Source organism: Hemiscyllium ocellatum, chromosome 3 (genome assembly GCF_020745735.1).
Source record: "Hemiscyllium ocellatum isolate sHemOce1 chromosome 3, sHemOce1.pat.X.cur, whole genome shotgun sequence".
NCBI lineage: Eukaryota > Metazoa > Chordata > Chondrichthyes > Orectolobiformes > Hemiscylliidae > Hemiscyllium > Hemiscyllium ocellatum.
In genome coordinates this window covers 4,412,537-4,426,815 of record NC_083403.1, presented here as the reverse complement: position 1 = coordinate 4,426,815, position 14,279 = coordinate 4,412,537, and the positions used below count along the sequence as shown (strand labels likewise).

The 14,279-nt window shown below is 51.8% G+C and overlaps 6 non-coding genes and 2 pseudogenes across 6 annotated transcripts; all 8 read right to left on the bottom strand.

Annotated features, from left to right (window-relative positions):
- Positions 1-1,189: 1,189 nt before the first annotated feature.
- LOC132809514 (5S ribosomal RNA) lies at positions 1,190-1,308 on the bottom strand. The gene has a single exon (XR_009642382.1). It is a non-coding gene; the product is annotated as a 5S ribosomal RNA (ribosomal RNA).
- Positions 1,309-2,832: 1,524 nt separating this feature from the next.
- LOC132809430 (5S ribosomal RNA) lies at positions 2,833-2,951 on the bottom strand. The gene has a single exon (XR_009642310.1). It is a non-coding gene; the product is annotated as a 5S ribosomal RNA (ribosomal RNA).
- A 1,536-nt stretch (positions 2,952-4,487) lies between these two features.
- LOC132808916 (5S ribosomal RNA) lies at positions 4,488-4,596 on the bottom strand (annotated as a pseudogene).
- A 1,534-nt stretch (positions 4,597-6,130) lies between these two features.
- Positions 6,131-6,242, bottom strand: LOC132809020 (5S ribosomal RNA; annotated as a pseudogene).
- Positions 6,243-7,778: 1,536 nt separating this feature from the next.
- Positions 7,779-7,895, bottom strand: LOC132808687 (5S ribosomal RNA). The gene has a single exon (XR_009642137.1). It is a non-coding gene; the product is annotated as a 5S ribosomal RNA (ribosomal RNA).
- A 1,537-nt stretch (positions 7,896-9,432) lies between these two features.
- Positions 9,433-9,551, bottom strand: LOC132809341 (5S ribosomal RNA). The gene has a single exon (XR_009642262.1). It is a non-coding gene; the product is annotated as a 5S ribosomal RNA (ribosomal RNA).
- Positions 9,552-11,085: 1,534 nt separating this feature from the next.
- On the bottom strand, positions 11,086-11,204 carry LOC132808646 (5S ribosomal RNA). The gene has a single exon (XR_009642130.1). It is a non-coding gene; the product is annotated as a 5S ribosomal RNA (ribosomal RNA).
- Positions 11,205-12,739: 1,535 nt separating this feature from the next.
- On the bottom strand, positions 12,740-12,858 carry LOC132809241 (5S ribosomal RNA). The gene has a single exon (XR_009642249.1). It is a non-coding gene; the product is annotated as a 5S ribosomal RNA (ribosomal RNA).
- Between the last annotated feature and the right edge of the window lie 1,421 nt (positions 12,859-14,279).

The window sequence follows — 14,279 nt, the reverse complement described above, 5'->3', positions numbered from 1 at the left end:
ACCGCAGCTTTTTACCATATATCTTAACCATCTACAAGATGCTATTAGCCATAACATTAGCAAATTTGCTGATGATACTAAGCTGGCTGGCAGGGTGAAATGTCATCAGGATGTTAGCAGATTACAGGGTGACCTGGACAAGTTAGGTGAGTGGCCAGATGCAATTTAATGTGGATAAATCAATGGTTACCCACTTTGGTGGAAGGCAGATTACTACCTAAATGGAATCAATTTAGGTCAAGGGGCAGGACAGAGAGATCTGGGGGTTCCTGTACACCACTCAATGAAGGTAAGCATGCAGGTACAGCAGGTAGTGAAGAAGGCTAATAGCATGCTGGCCTTCATAACAAGAGGGATGGAGTATAGAAGCAAAGAGGTTCTTTTGCAGCTGTACAGGGCCCTGGTGAGACCACACCTGGAGTACTGTGTGCAGTTCTGCTCTCCAGATTTGATTCTGGCTATTGAGGGAATGCAGCGTAGGTTCACCAGGTCAATTCCTGGACTGGCGGGATTACCTTACACTGAAAGACTGGAGCGACTGGGCTTGTGTGTACCCTCGAGTTTAGAAGACTGAGAGGGGATCTGATTGAGACATTTCAGATCATCAAAGGATTGGACACTCTGGCGGCAGGAAACATGTTTCCGCTGCTGGGTGAGTGCCGAAACAGAGGACACTGCTTAAAAATACGGGGTAGACCATTTAGGACAGAGATGAGGAGAAACTTCTTCACCCAGAGAGTGGTGGCTGTGTGGAATGCTCTGCCCCAGAGGGCAGTGGAGGCCCAGTCTCTGGATTCATTTAAGAAAGAGTTGCATAGAGCTCTCAAGGATAGTGGAATCAAGGGTTACGGAGATAAGGCAGGAACAGGATACTGATTAAGGATGATCAGCCATGATCATATTGAATGGTGGTGCAGGCTCGAAAGGCAGAATGGCCAACTCCTGCACCTATTGTCCTCCTTTCCTGACTGCCACCCGCAGACAGCGTGCAGCCCCAATCCCTTTCTTTCCGTCTTTCTCGCTGATTTCGGCAGCGCTCCGCTCTCCTCCCCTCCCTGTCTGGTGCCTGCAGGCGACTGATGGCCGGCACAGCAGCAGCAGCAGCAGCAGCAAAAATAACCTGCCGCTCCATTGCGTGGCACAACACAAGTGCAGAGGGGTGACTTGAGCAGCCCCTGCTGGCGGAAAAAGCCTACTGCACCTGGTATTCCCAGGCGGTCTCCCATCCAAGTACTAACCAGGCCTGAGTCTGCTTAGCTTCCGAGATCAGACGAGATCGGGCGTTTTCAGACTAGTATGGCCGTAGGCACCGGCCCCTTCCTTTTCTCCCTACTTCAAGGCGTGCTGGCCAGCCACATTTTCTTTGCTGCTCTTTCTCTTTATCCCCTTTGTTTTTTTTTTCTCTTTTCTCTTTGCTCTTCCTCCTCTGTGCGTGCTTCCCTCCCTCCGTCCCTCCAGCTGCCTTTCAGCCAGCCCTTGCCCACCAGGCTCCTGTAGTCTCCCACATCCCCACGCAGGCCAACTGCAAGCCCTCCCCCTGCTTCATCAGGCTGCAGCCTGCATTCTCTCATCCTTCCGCACTCCTCCACGCCTCCCTTTCCCAATGGCAGGCAGTGGCCAGGGGGGTACCGCAGGGATCACTACTGGCACCGCAGCTTTTTACCATATATCTTAACCATCTACAAGATGCTATTAGCCATAACATTAGCAAATTTGCTGATGATACTAAGCTGGCTGGCAGGGTGAAATGTCATCAGGATGTTAGCAGATTACAGGGTGACCTGGACAAGTTAGGTGAGTGGCCAGATGCAATTTAATGTGGATAAATCAATGGTTACCCACTTTGGTGGAAGGCAGATTACTACCTAAATGGAATCAATTTAGGTCAAGGGGCAGGACAGAGAGATCTGGGGGTTCCTGTACACCACTCAATGAAGGTAAGCATGCAGGTACAGCAGGTAGTGAAGAAGGCTAATAGCATGCTGGCCTTCATAACAAGAGGGATGGAGTATAGAAGCAAAGAGGTTCTTTTGCAGCTGTACAGGGCCCTGGTGAGACCACACCTGGAGTACTGTGTGCAGTTCTGCTCTCCAGATTTGATTCTGGCTATTGAGGGAATGCAGCGTAGGTTCACCAGGTCAATTCCTGGACTGGCGGGATTACCTTACACTGAAAGACTGGAGCGACTGGGCTTGTGTGTACCCTCGAGTTTAGAAGACTGAGAGGGGATCTGATTGAGACATTTCAGATCATCAAAGGATTGGACACTCTGGCGGCAGGAAACATGTTTCCGCTGCTGGGTGAGTGCCGAAACAGAGGACACTGCTTAAAAATACGGGGTAGACCATTTAGGACAGAGATGAGGAGAAACTTCTTCACCCAGAGAGTGGTGGCTGTGTGGAATGCTCTGCCCCAGAGGGCAGTGGAGGCCCAGTCTCTGGATTCATTTAAGAAAGAGTTGCATAGAGCTCTCAAGGATAGTGGAATCAAGGGTTACGGAGATAAGGCAGGAACAGGATACTGATTAAGGATGATCAGCCATGATCATATTGAATGGTGGTGCAGGCTCGAAAGGCAGAATGGCCAACTCCTGCACCTATTGTCCTCCTTTCCTGACTGCCACCCGCAGACAGCGTGCAGCCCCAATCCCTTTCTTTCCGTCTTTCTCGCTGATTTCGGCAGCGCTCCGCTCTCCTCCCCTCCCTGTCTGGTGCCTGCAGGCGACTGATGGCCAGCAGCAGCAGCAGCAGCAGCAAAAATAACCTGCCGCTCCATTGCGTGGCACAACACAAGTGCAGAGGGGTGACTTGAGCAGCCCCTGCTGGCGGAAAAAGCCTACTGCACCTGGTATTCCCAGGCGGTCTCCCATCCAAGTACTAACCAGGCCTGAGTCTGCTTAGCTTCCGAGATCAGACGAGATCGGGCGTTTTCAGACTAGTATGGCCGTAGGCACCGGCCCCTTCCTTTTCTCCCTACTTCAAGGCGTGCTGGCCAGCCACATTTTCTTTGCTGCTCTTTCTCTTTATCCCCTTTGTTTTTTTTTTCTCTTTTCTCTTTGCTCTTCCTCCTCTGTGCGTGCTTCCCTCCCTCCGTCCCTCCAGCTGCCTTTCAGCCAGCCCTTGCCCACCAGGCTCCTGTAGTCTCCCACATCCCCACGCAGGCCAACTGCAAGCCCTCCCCCTGCTTCATAAGGCTGCAGCCTGCATTCTCTCATCCTTCCGCACTCCTCCACGCCTCCCTTTCCCAATGGCAGGCAGTGGCCAGGGGGGTACCGCAGGGATCACTACTGGCACCGCAGCTTTTTACCATATATCTTAACCATCTACAAGATGCTATTAGCCATAACATTAGCAAATTTGCTGATGATACTAAGCTGGCTGGCAGGGTGAAATGTCATCAGGATGTTAGCAGATTACAGGGTGACCTGGACAAGTTAGGTGAGTGGCCAGATGCAATTTAATGTGGATAAATCAATGGTTACCCACTTTGGTGGAAGGCAGATTACTACCTAAATGGAATCAATTTAGGTCAAGGGGCAGGACAGAGAGATCTGGGGGTTCCTGTACACCACTCAATGAAGGTAAGCATGCAGGTACAGCAGGTAGTGAAGAAGGCTAATAGCATGCTGGCCTTCATAACAAGAGGGATGGAGTATAGAAGCAAAGAGGTTCTTTTGCAGCTGTACAGGGCCCTGGTGAGACCACACCTGGAGTACTGTGTGCAGTTCTGCTCTCCAGATTTGATTCTGGCTATTGAGGGAATGCAGCGTAGGTTCACCAGGTCAATTCCTGGACTGGCGGGATTACCTTACACTGAAAGACTGGAGCGACTGGGCTTGTGTGTACCCTCGAGTTTAGAAGACTGAGAGGGGATCTGATTGAGACATTTCAGATCATCAAAGGATTGGACACTCTGGCGGCAGGAAACATGTTTCCGCTGCTGGGTGAGTGCCGAAACAGAGGACACTGCTTAAAAATACGGGGTAGACCATTTAGGACAGAGATGAGGAGAAACTTCTTCACCCAGAGAGTGGTGGCTGTGTGGAATGCTCTGCCCCAGAGGGCAGTGGAGGCCCAGTCTCTGGATTCATTTAAGAAAGAGTTGCATAGAGCTCTCAAGGATAGTGGAATCAAGGGTTACGGAGATAAGGCAGGAACAGGATACTGATTAAGGATGATCAGCCATGATCATATTGAATGGTGGTGCAGGCTCGAAAGGCAGAATGGCCAACTCCTGCACCTATTGTCCTCCTTTCCTGACTGCCACCCGCAGACAGCGTGCAGCCCCAATCCCTTTCTTTCCGTCTTTCTCGCTGATTTCGGCAGCGCTCCGCTCTCCTCCCCTCCCTGTCTGGTGCCTGCAGGCGACTGATGGCCGGCAGCAGCAGCAGCAGCAGCAGCAGCAGCAGCAAAAATAACCTGCCGCTCCATTGCGTGGCACAACACAAGTGCAGAGGGGTGACTTGAGCAGCCCCTGCTGGCGGAAAAAGCCTACTGCACCTGGTATTCCCAGGCGGTCTCCCATCCAAGTACTAACCAGGCCTGAGTCTGCTTAGCTTCCGAGATCAGGCGTTTTCAGACTAGTATGGCCGTAGGCACCGGCCCCTTCCTTTTCTCCCTACTTCAAGGCGTGCTGGCCAGCCACATTTTCTTTGCTGCTCTTTCTCTTTATCCCCTTTGTTTTTTTTTTCTCTTTTCTCTTTGCTCTTCCTCCTCTGTGCGTGCTTCCCTCCCTCCGTCCCTCCAGCTGCCTTTCAGCCAGCCCTTGCCCACCAGGCTCCTGTAGTCTCCCACATCCCCACGCAGGCCAACTGCAAGCCCTCCCCCTGCTTCATCAGGCTGCAGCCTGCATTCTCTCATCCTTCCGCACTCCTCCACGCCTCCCTTTCCCAATGGCAGGCAGTGGCCAGGGGGGTACCGCAGGGATCACTACTGGCACCGCAGCTTTTTACCATATATCTTAACCATCTACAAGATGCTATTAGCCATAACATTAGCAAATTTGCTGATGATACTAAGCTGGCTGGCAGGGTGAAATGTCATCAGGATGTTAGCAGATTACAGGGTGACCTGGACAAGTTAGGTGAGTGGCCAGATGCAATTTAATGTGGATAAATCAATGGTTACCCACTTTGGTGGAAGGCAGATTACTACCTAAATGGAATCAATTTAGGTCAAGGGGCAGGACAGAGAGATCTGGGGGTTCCTGTACACCACTCAATGAAGGTAAGCATGCAGGTACAGCAGGTAGTGAAGAAGGCTAATAGCATGCTGGCCTTCATAACAAGAGGGATGGAGTATAGAAGCAAAGAGGTTCTTTTGCAGCTGTACAGGGCCCTGGTGAGACCACACCTGGAGTACTGTGTGCAGTTCTGCTCTCCAGATTTGATTCTGGCTATTGAGGGAATGCAGCGTAGGTTCACCAGGTCAATTCCTGGACTGGCGGGATTACCTTACACTGAAAGACTGGAGCGACTGGGCTTGTGTGTACCCTCGAGTTTAGAAGACTGAGAGGGGATCTGATTGAGACATTTCAGATCATCAAAGGATTGGACACTCTGGCGGCAGGAAACATGTTTCCGCTGCTGGGTGAGTGCCGAAACAGAGGACACTGCTTAAAAATACGGGGTAGACCATTTAGGACAGAGATGAGGAGAAACTTCTTCACCCAGAGAGTGGTGGCTGTGTGGAATGCTCTGCCCCAGAGGGCAGTGGAGGCCCAGTCTCTGGATTCATTTAAGAAAGAGTTGCATAGAGCTCTCAAGGATAGTGGAATCAAGGGTTACGGAGATAAGGCAGGAACAGGATACTGATTAAGGATGATCAGCCATGATCATATTGAATGGTGGTGCAGGCTCGAAAGGCAGAATGGCCAACTCCTGCACCTATTGTCCTCCTTTCCTGACTGCCACCCGCAGACAGCGTGCAGCCCCAATCCCTTTCTTTCCGTCTTTCTCGCTGATTTCGGCAGCGCTCCGCTCTCCTCCCCTCCCTGTCTGGTGCCTGCAGGCGACTGATGGCCGGGCAGCAGCAGCAGCAGCAGCAGCAGCAGCAAAAATAACCTGCCGCTCCATTGCGTGGCACAACACAAGTGCAGAGGGGTGACTTGAGCAGCCCCTGCTGGCGGAAAAAGCCTACTGCACCTGGTATTCCCAGGCGGTCTCCCATCCAAGTACTAACCAGGCCTGAGTCTGCTTAGCTTCCGAGATCGAGAGGCGTTTTCAGACTAGTATGGCCGTAGGCACCGGCCCCTTCCTTTTCTCCCTACTTCAAGGCGTGCTGGCCAGCCACATTTTCTTTGCTGCTCTTTCTCTTTATCCCCTTTGTTTTTTTTTTCTCTTTTCTCTTTGCTCTTCCTCCTCTGTGCGTGCTTCCCTCCCTCCGTCCCTCCAGCTGCCTTTCAGCCAGCCCTTGCCCACCAGGCTCCTGTAGTCTCCCACATCCCCACGCAGGCCAACTGCAAGCCCTCCCCCTGCTTCATCAGGCTGCAGCCTGCATTCTCTCATCCTTCCGCACTCCTCCACGCCTCCCTTTCCCAATGGCAGGCAGTGGCCAGGGGGGTACCGCAGGGATCACTACTGGCACCGCAGCTTTTTACCATATATCTTAACCATCTACAAGATGCTATTAGCCATAACATTAGCAAATTTGCTGATGATACTAAGCTGGCTGGCAGGGTGAAATGTCATCAGGATGTTAGCAGATTACAGGGTGACCTGGACAAGTTAGGTGAGTGGCCAGATGCAATTTAATGTGGATAAATCAATGGTTACCCACTTTGGTGGAAGGCAGATTACTACCTAAATGGAATCAATTTAGGTCAAGGGGCAGGACAGAGAGATCTGGGGGTTCCTGTACACCACTCAATGAAGGTAAGCATGCAGGTACAGCAGGTAGTGAAGAAGGCTAATAGCATGCTGGCCTTCATAACAAGAGGGATGGAGTATAGAAGCAAAGAGGTTCTTTTGCAGCTGTACAGGGCCCTGGTGAGACCACACCTGGAGTACTGTGTGCAGTTCTGCTCTCCAGATTTGATTCTGGCTATTGAGGGAATGCAGCGTAGGTTCACCAGGTCAATTCCTGGACTGGCGGGATTACCTTACACTGAAAGACTGGAGCGACTGGGCTTGTGTGTACCCTCGAGTTTAGAAGACTGAGAGGGGATCTGATTGAGACATTTCAGATCATCAAAGGATTGGACACTCTGGCGGCAGGAAACATGTTTCCGCTGCTGGGTGAGTGCCGAAACAGAGGACACTGCTTAAAAATACGGGGTAGACCATTTAGGACAGAGATGAGGAGAAACTTCTTCACCCAGAGAGTGGTGGCTGTGTGGAATGCTCTGCCCCAGAGGGCAGTGGAGGCCCAGTCTCTGGATTCATTTAAGAAAGAGTTGCATAGAGCTCTCAAGGATAGTGGAATCAAGGGTTACGGAGATAAGGCAGGAACAGGATACTGATTAAGGATGATCAGCCATGATCATATTGAATGGTGGTGCAGGCTCGAAAGGCAGAATGGCCAACTCCTGCACCTATTGTCCTCCTTTCCTGACTGCCACCCGCAGACAGCGTGCAGCCCCAATCCCTTTCTTTCCGTCTTTCTCGCTGATTTCGGCAGCGCTCCGCTCTCCTCCCCTCCCTGTCTGGTGCCTGCAGGCGACTGATGGCCGGCAGCAGCAGCAGCAGCAGCAGCAGCAGCAGCAAAAATAACCTGCCGCTCCATTGCGTGGCACAACACAAGTGCAGAGGGGTGACTTGAGCAGCCCCTGCTGGCGGAAAAAGCCTACTGCACCTGGTATTCCCAGGCGGTCTCCCATCCAAGTACTAACCAGGCCTGAGTCTGCTTAGCTTCCGAGATCACGAGATCGGGCGTTTTCAGACTAGTATGGCCGTAGGCACCGGCCCCTTCCTTTTCTCCCTACTTCAAGGCGTGCTGGCCAGCCACATTTTCTTTGCTGCTCTTTCTCTTTATCCCCTTTGTTTTTTTTTTCTCTTTTCTCTTTGCTCTTCCTCCTCTGTGCGTGCTTCCCTCCCTCCGTCCCTCCAGCTGCCTTTCAGCCAGCCCTTGCCCACCAGGCTCCTGTAGTCTCCCACATCCCCACGCAGGCCAACTGCAAGCCCTCCCCCTGCTTCATCAGGCTGCAGCCTGCATTCTCTCATCCTTCCGCACTCCTCCACGCCTCCCTTTCCCAATGGCAGGCAGTGGCCAGGGGGGTACCGCAGGGATCACTACTGGCACCGCAGCTTTTTACCATATATCTTAACCATCTACAAGATGCTATTAGCCATAACATTAGCAAATTTGCTGATGATACTAAGCTGGCTGGCAGGGTGAAATGTCATCAGGATGTTAGCAGATTACAGGGTGACCTGGACAAGTTAGGTGAGTGGCCAGATGCAATTTAATGTGGATAAATCAATGGTTACCCACTTTGGTGCAAGGCAGATTACTACCTAAATGGAATCAATTTAGGTCAAGGGGCAGGACAGAGAGATCTGGGGGTTCCTGTACACCACTCAATGAAGGTAAGCATGCAGGTACAGCAGGTAGTGAAGAAGGCTAATAGCATGCTGGCCTTCATAACAAGAGGGATGGAGTATAGAAGCAAAGAGGTTCTTTTGCAGCTGTACAGGGCCCTGGTGAGACCACACCTGGAGTACTGTGTGCAGTTCTGCTCTCCAGATTTGATTCTGGCTATTGAGGGAATGCAGCGTAGGTTCACCAGGTCAATTCCTGGACTGGCGGGATTACCTTACACTGAAAGACTGGAGCGACTGGGCTTGTGTGTACCCTCGAGTTTAGAAGACTGAGAGGGGATCTGATTGAGACATTTCAGATCATCAAAGGATTGGACACTCTGGCGGCAGGAAACATGTTTCCGCTGCTGGGTGAGTGCCGAAACAGAGGACACTGCTTAAAAATACGGGGTAGACCATTTAGGACAGAGATGAGGAGAAACTTCTTCACCCAGAGAGTGGTGGCTGTGTGGAATGCTCTGCCCCAGAGGGCAGTGGAGGCCCAGTCTCTGGATTCATTTAAGAAAGAGTTGCATAGAGCTCTCAAGGATAGTGGAATCAAGGGTTACGGAGATAAGGCAGGAACAGGATACTGATTAAGGATGATCAGCCATGATCATATTGAATGGTGGTGCAGGCTCGAAAGGCAGAATGGCCAACTCCTGCACCTATTGTCCTCCTTTCCTGACTGCCACCCGCAGACAGCGTGCAGCCCCAATCCCTTTCTTTCCGTCTTTCTCGCTGATTTCGGCAGCGCTCCGCTCTCCTCCCCTCCCTGTCTGGTGCCTGCAGGCGACTGATGGCCGCACAGCAGCAGCAGCAGCAGCAGCAGCAGCAGCAAAAATAACCTGCCGCTCCATTGCGTGGCACAACACAAGTGCAGAGGGGTGACTTGAGCAGCCCCTGCTGGCGGAAAAAGCCTACTGCACCTGGTATTCCCAGGCGGTCTCCCATCCAAGTACTAACCAGGCCTGAGTCTGCTTAGCTTCCGAGATCAGACGAGATCGGGCGTTTTCAGACTAGTATGGCCGTAGGCACCGGCCCCTTCCTTTTCTCCCTACTTCAAGGCGTGCTGGCCAGCCACATTTTCTTTGCTGCTCTTTCTCTTTATCCCCTTTGTTTTTTTTTTCTCTTTTCTCTTTGCTCTTCCTCCTCTGTGCGTGCTTCCCTCCCTCCGTCCCTCCAGCTGCCTTTCAGCCAGCCCTTGCCCACCAGGCTCCTGTAGTCTCCCACATCCCCACGCAGGCCAACTGCAAGCCCTCCCCCTGCTTCATCAGGCTGCAGCCTGCATTCTCTCATCCTTCCGCACTCCTCCACGCCTCCCTTTCCCAATGGCAGGCAGTGGCCAGGGGGGTACCGCAGGGATCACTACTGGCACCGCAGCTTTTTACCATATATCTTAACCATCTACAAGATGCTATTAGCCATAACATTAGCAAATTTGCTGATGATACTAAGCTGGCTGGCAGGGTGAAATGTCATCAGGATGTTAGCAGATTACAGGGTGACCTGGACAAGTTAGGTGAGTGGCCAGATGCAATTTAATGTGGATAAATCAATGGTTACCCACTTTGGTGGAAGGCAGATTACTACCTAAATGCAATCAATTTAGGTCAAGGGGCAGGACAGAGAGATCTGGGGGTTCCTGTACACCACTCAATGAAGGTAAGCATGCAGGTACAGCAGGTAGTGAAGAAGGCTAATAGCATGCTGGCCTTCATAACAAGAGGGATGGAGTATAGAAGCAAAGAGGTTCTTTTGCAGCTGTACAGGGCCCTGGTGAGACCACACCTGGAGTACTGTGTGCAGTTCTGCTCTCCAGATTTGATTCTGGCTATTGAGGGAATGCAGCGTAGGTTCACCAGGTCAATTCCTGGACTGGCGGGATTACCTTACACTGAAAGACTGGAGCGACTGGGCTTGTGTGTACCCTCGAGTTTAGAAGACTGAGAGGGGATCTGATTGAGACATTTCAGATCATCAATGGATTGGACACTCTGGCGGCAGGAAACATGTTTCCGCTGCTGGGTGAGTGCCGAAACAGAGGACACTGCTTAAAAATACGGGTAGACCATTTAGGACAGAGATGAGGAGAACTTCTTCACCCAGAGAGTGGTGGCTGTGTGGAATGCTCTGCCCCAGAGGGCAGTGGAGGCCCCAGTCTCTGGATTCATTTAAGAATGAGTTGCATAGAGCTCTCAAGGATACTGGAATCAAGGGTTACGGAGATAAGGCAGGAACAGGATACTGATTAAGGATGATCAGCCATGATCATATTGAATGGTGGTGCAGGCTCGAAAGGCAGAATGGCCAACTCCTGCACCTATTGTCCTCCTTTCCTGACTGCCACCCGCAGACAGCGTGCAGCCCCAATCCCTTTCTTTCCGTCTTTCTCGCTGATTTCGGCAGCGCTCCGCTCTCCTCCCCTCCCTGTCTGGTGCCTGCAGGCGACTGATGGCCGGCACAGCAGCAGCAGCAGCAGCAGCAGCAGCAAAAATAACCTGCCGCTCCATTGCGTGGCACAACACAAGTGCAGAGGGGTGACTTGAGCAGCCCCTGCTGGCGGAAAAAGCCTACTGCACCTGGTATTCCCAGGCGGTCTCCCATCCAAGTACTAACCAGGCCTGAGTCTGCTTAGCTTCCGAGATCAGACGAGATTGGGCGTTTTCAGACTAGTATGGCCGTAGGCACCGGCCCCTTCCTTTTCTCCCTACTTCAAGGCGTGCTGGCCAGCCACATTTTCTTTGCTGCTCTTTCTCTTTATCCCCTTTGTTTTTTTTTTCTCTTTTCTCTTTGCTCTTCCTCCTCTGTGCGTGCTTCCCTCCCTCCGTCCCTCCAGCTGCCTTTCAGCCAGCCCTTGCCCACCAGGCTCCTGTAGTCTCCCACATCCCCACGCAGGCCAACTGCAAGCCCTCCCCCTGCTTCATAAGGCTGCAGCCTGCATTCTCTCATCCTTCCGCACTCCTCCACGCCTCCCTTTCCCAATGGCAGGCAGTGGCCAGGGGGGTACCGCAGGGATCACTACTGGCACCGCAGCTTTTTACCATATATCTTAACCATCTACAAGATGCTATTAGCCATAACATTAGCAAATTTGCTGATGATACTAAGCTGGCTGGCAGGGTGAAATGTCATCAGGATGTTAGCAGATTACAGGGTGACCTGGACAAGTTAGGTGAGTGGCCAGATGCAATTTAATGTGGATAACTCAATGGTTACCCACTTTGGTGGAAGGCAGATTACTACCTAAATGGAATCAATTTAGGTCAAGGGGCAGGACAGAGAGATCTGGGGGTTCCTGTACACCACTCAATGAAGGTAAGCATGCAGGTACAGCAGGTAGTGAAGAAGGCTAATAGCATGCTGGCCTTCATAACAAGAGGGATGGAGTATAGAAGCAAAGAGGTTCTTTTGCAGCTGTACAGGGCCCTGGTGAGACCACACCTGGAGTACTGTGTGCAATTCTGCTCTCCAGATTTGATTCTGGCTATTGAGGGAATGCAGCGTAGGTTCACCAGGTCAATTCCTGGACTGGCGGGATTACCTTACACTGAAAGACTGGAGCGACTGGGCTTGTGTGTACCCTCGAGTTTAGAAGACTGAGAGGGGATCTGATTGAGACATTTCAGATCATCAAAGGATTGGACACTCTGGCGGCAGGAAACATGTTTCCGCTGCTGGGTGAGTGCCGAAACAGAGGACACTGCTTAAAAATACGGGGTAGACCATTTAGGACAGAGATGAGGAGAAACTTCTTCACCCAGAGAGTGGTGGCTGTGTGGAATGCTCTGCCCCAGAGGGCAGTGGAGGCCCAGTCTCTGGATTCATTTAAGAAAGAGTTGCATAGAGCTCTCAAGGATACTGGAATCAAGGGTTACGGAGATAAGGCAGGAACAGGATACTGATTAAGGATGATCAGCCATGATCATATTGAATGGTGGTGCAGGCTCGAAAGGCAGAATGGCCAACTCCTGCACCTATTGTCCTCCTTTCCTGACTGCCACCCGCAGACAGCGTGCAGCCCCAATCCCTTTCTTTCCGTCTTTCTCGCTGATTTCGGCAGCGCTCCGCTCTCCTCCCCTCCCTGTCTGGTGCCTGCAGGCGACTGATGGCCGGCACAGCAGCAGCAGCAGCAGCAGCAGCAGCAAAAATAACCTGCCGCTCCATTGCGTGGCACAACACAAGTGCAGAGGGGTGACTTGAGCAGCCCCTGCTGGCGGAAAAAGCCTACTGCACCTGGTATTCCCAGGCGGTCTCCCATCCAAGTACTAACCAGGCCTGAGTCTGCTTAGCTTCCGAGATCAGACGAGATCGGGCGTTTTCAGACTAGTATGGCCGTAGGCACCGGCCCCTTCCTTTTCTCCCTACTTCAAGGCGTGCTGGCCAGCCACATTTTCTTTGCTGCTCTTTCTCTTTATCCCCTTTGTTTTTTTTTTCTCTTTTCTCTTTGCTCTTCCTCCTCTGTGCGTGCTTCCCTCCCTCCGTCCCTCCAGCTGCCTTTCAGCCAGCCCTTGCCCACCAGGCTCCTGTAGTCTCCCACATCCCCACGCAGGCCAACTGCAAGCCCTCCCCCTGCTTCATCAGGCTGCAGCCTGCATTCTCTCATCCTTCCGCACTCCTCCACGCCTCCCTTTCCCAATGCCAGGCAGTGGCCAGGGGGGTACCGCAGGGATCACTACTGGGACCGCAGCTTTTTACCATATATCTTAACCATCTACAAGATGCTATTAGCCATAACATTAGCAAATTTGCTGATGATACTAAGCTGGCTGGCAGGGTGAAATGTCATCAGGATGTTAGCAGATTACAGGGTGACCTGGACAAGTTAGGTGAGTGGCCAGATGCAATTTAATGTGGATAAATCAATGGTTACCCACTTTGGTGCAAGGCAGATTACTACCTAAATGGAATCAATTTAGGTCAAGGGGCAGGACAGAGAGATCTGGGGGTTCCTGTACACCACTCAATGAAGGTAAGCATGCAGGTACAGCAGGTAGTGAAGAAGGCTAATAGCATGCTGGCCTTCATAACAAGAGGGATGGAGTATAGAAGCAAAGAGGTTCTTTTGCAGCTGTACAGGGCCCTGGTGAGACCACACCTGGAGTACTGTGTGCAGTTCTGCTCTCCAGATTTGATTCTGGCTATTGAGGGAATGCAGCGTAGGTTCACCAGGTCAATTCCTGGACTGGCGGGATTACCTTACACTGAAAGACTGGAGCGACTGGGCTTGTGTGTACCCTCGAGTTTAGAAGACTGAGAGGGGATCTGATTGAGACATTTCAGATCATCAAAGGATTGGACACTCTGGCGGCAGGAAACATGTTTCCGCTGCTGGGTGAGTGCCGAAACAGAGGACACTGCTTAAAAATACGGGGTAGACCATTTAGGACAGAGATGAGGAGAAACTTCTTCACCCAGAGAGTGGTGGCTGTGTGGAATGCTCTGCCCCAGAGGGCAGTGGAGGCCCAGTCTCTGGATTCATTTAAGAAAGAGTTGCATAGAGCTCTCAAGGATAGTGGAATCAAGGGTTACGGAGATAAGGCAGGAACAGGATACTGATTAAGGATGATCAGCCATGATCATATTGAATGGTGGTGCAGGCTCGAAAGGCAGAATGGCCAACTCCTGCACCTATTGTCCTCCTTTCCTGACTGCCACCCGCAGACAGCGTGCAGCCCCAATCCCTTTCTTTCCGTCTTTCTCGCTGATTTCGGCAGCGCTCCGCTCTCCTCCCCTCCCTGTCTGGTGCCTGCAGGCGACTGAT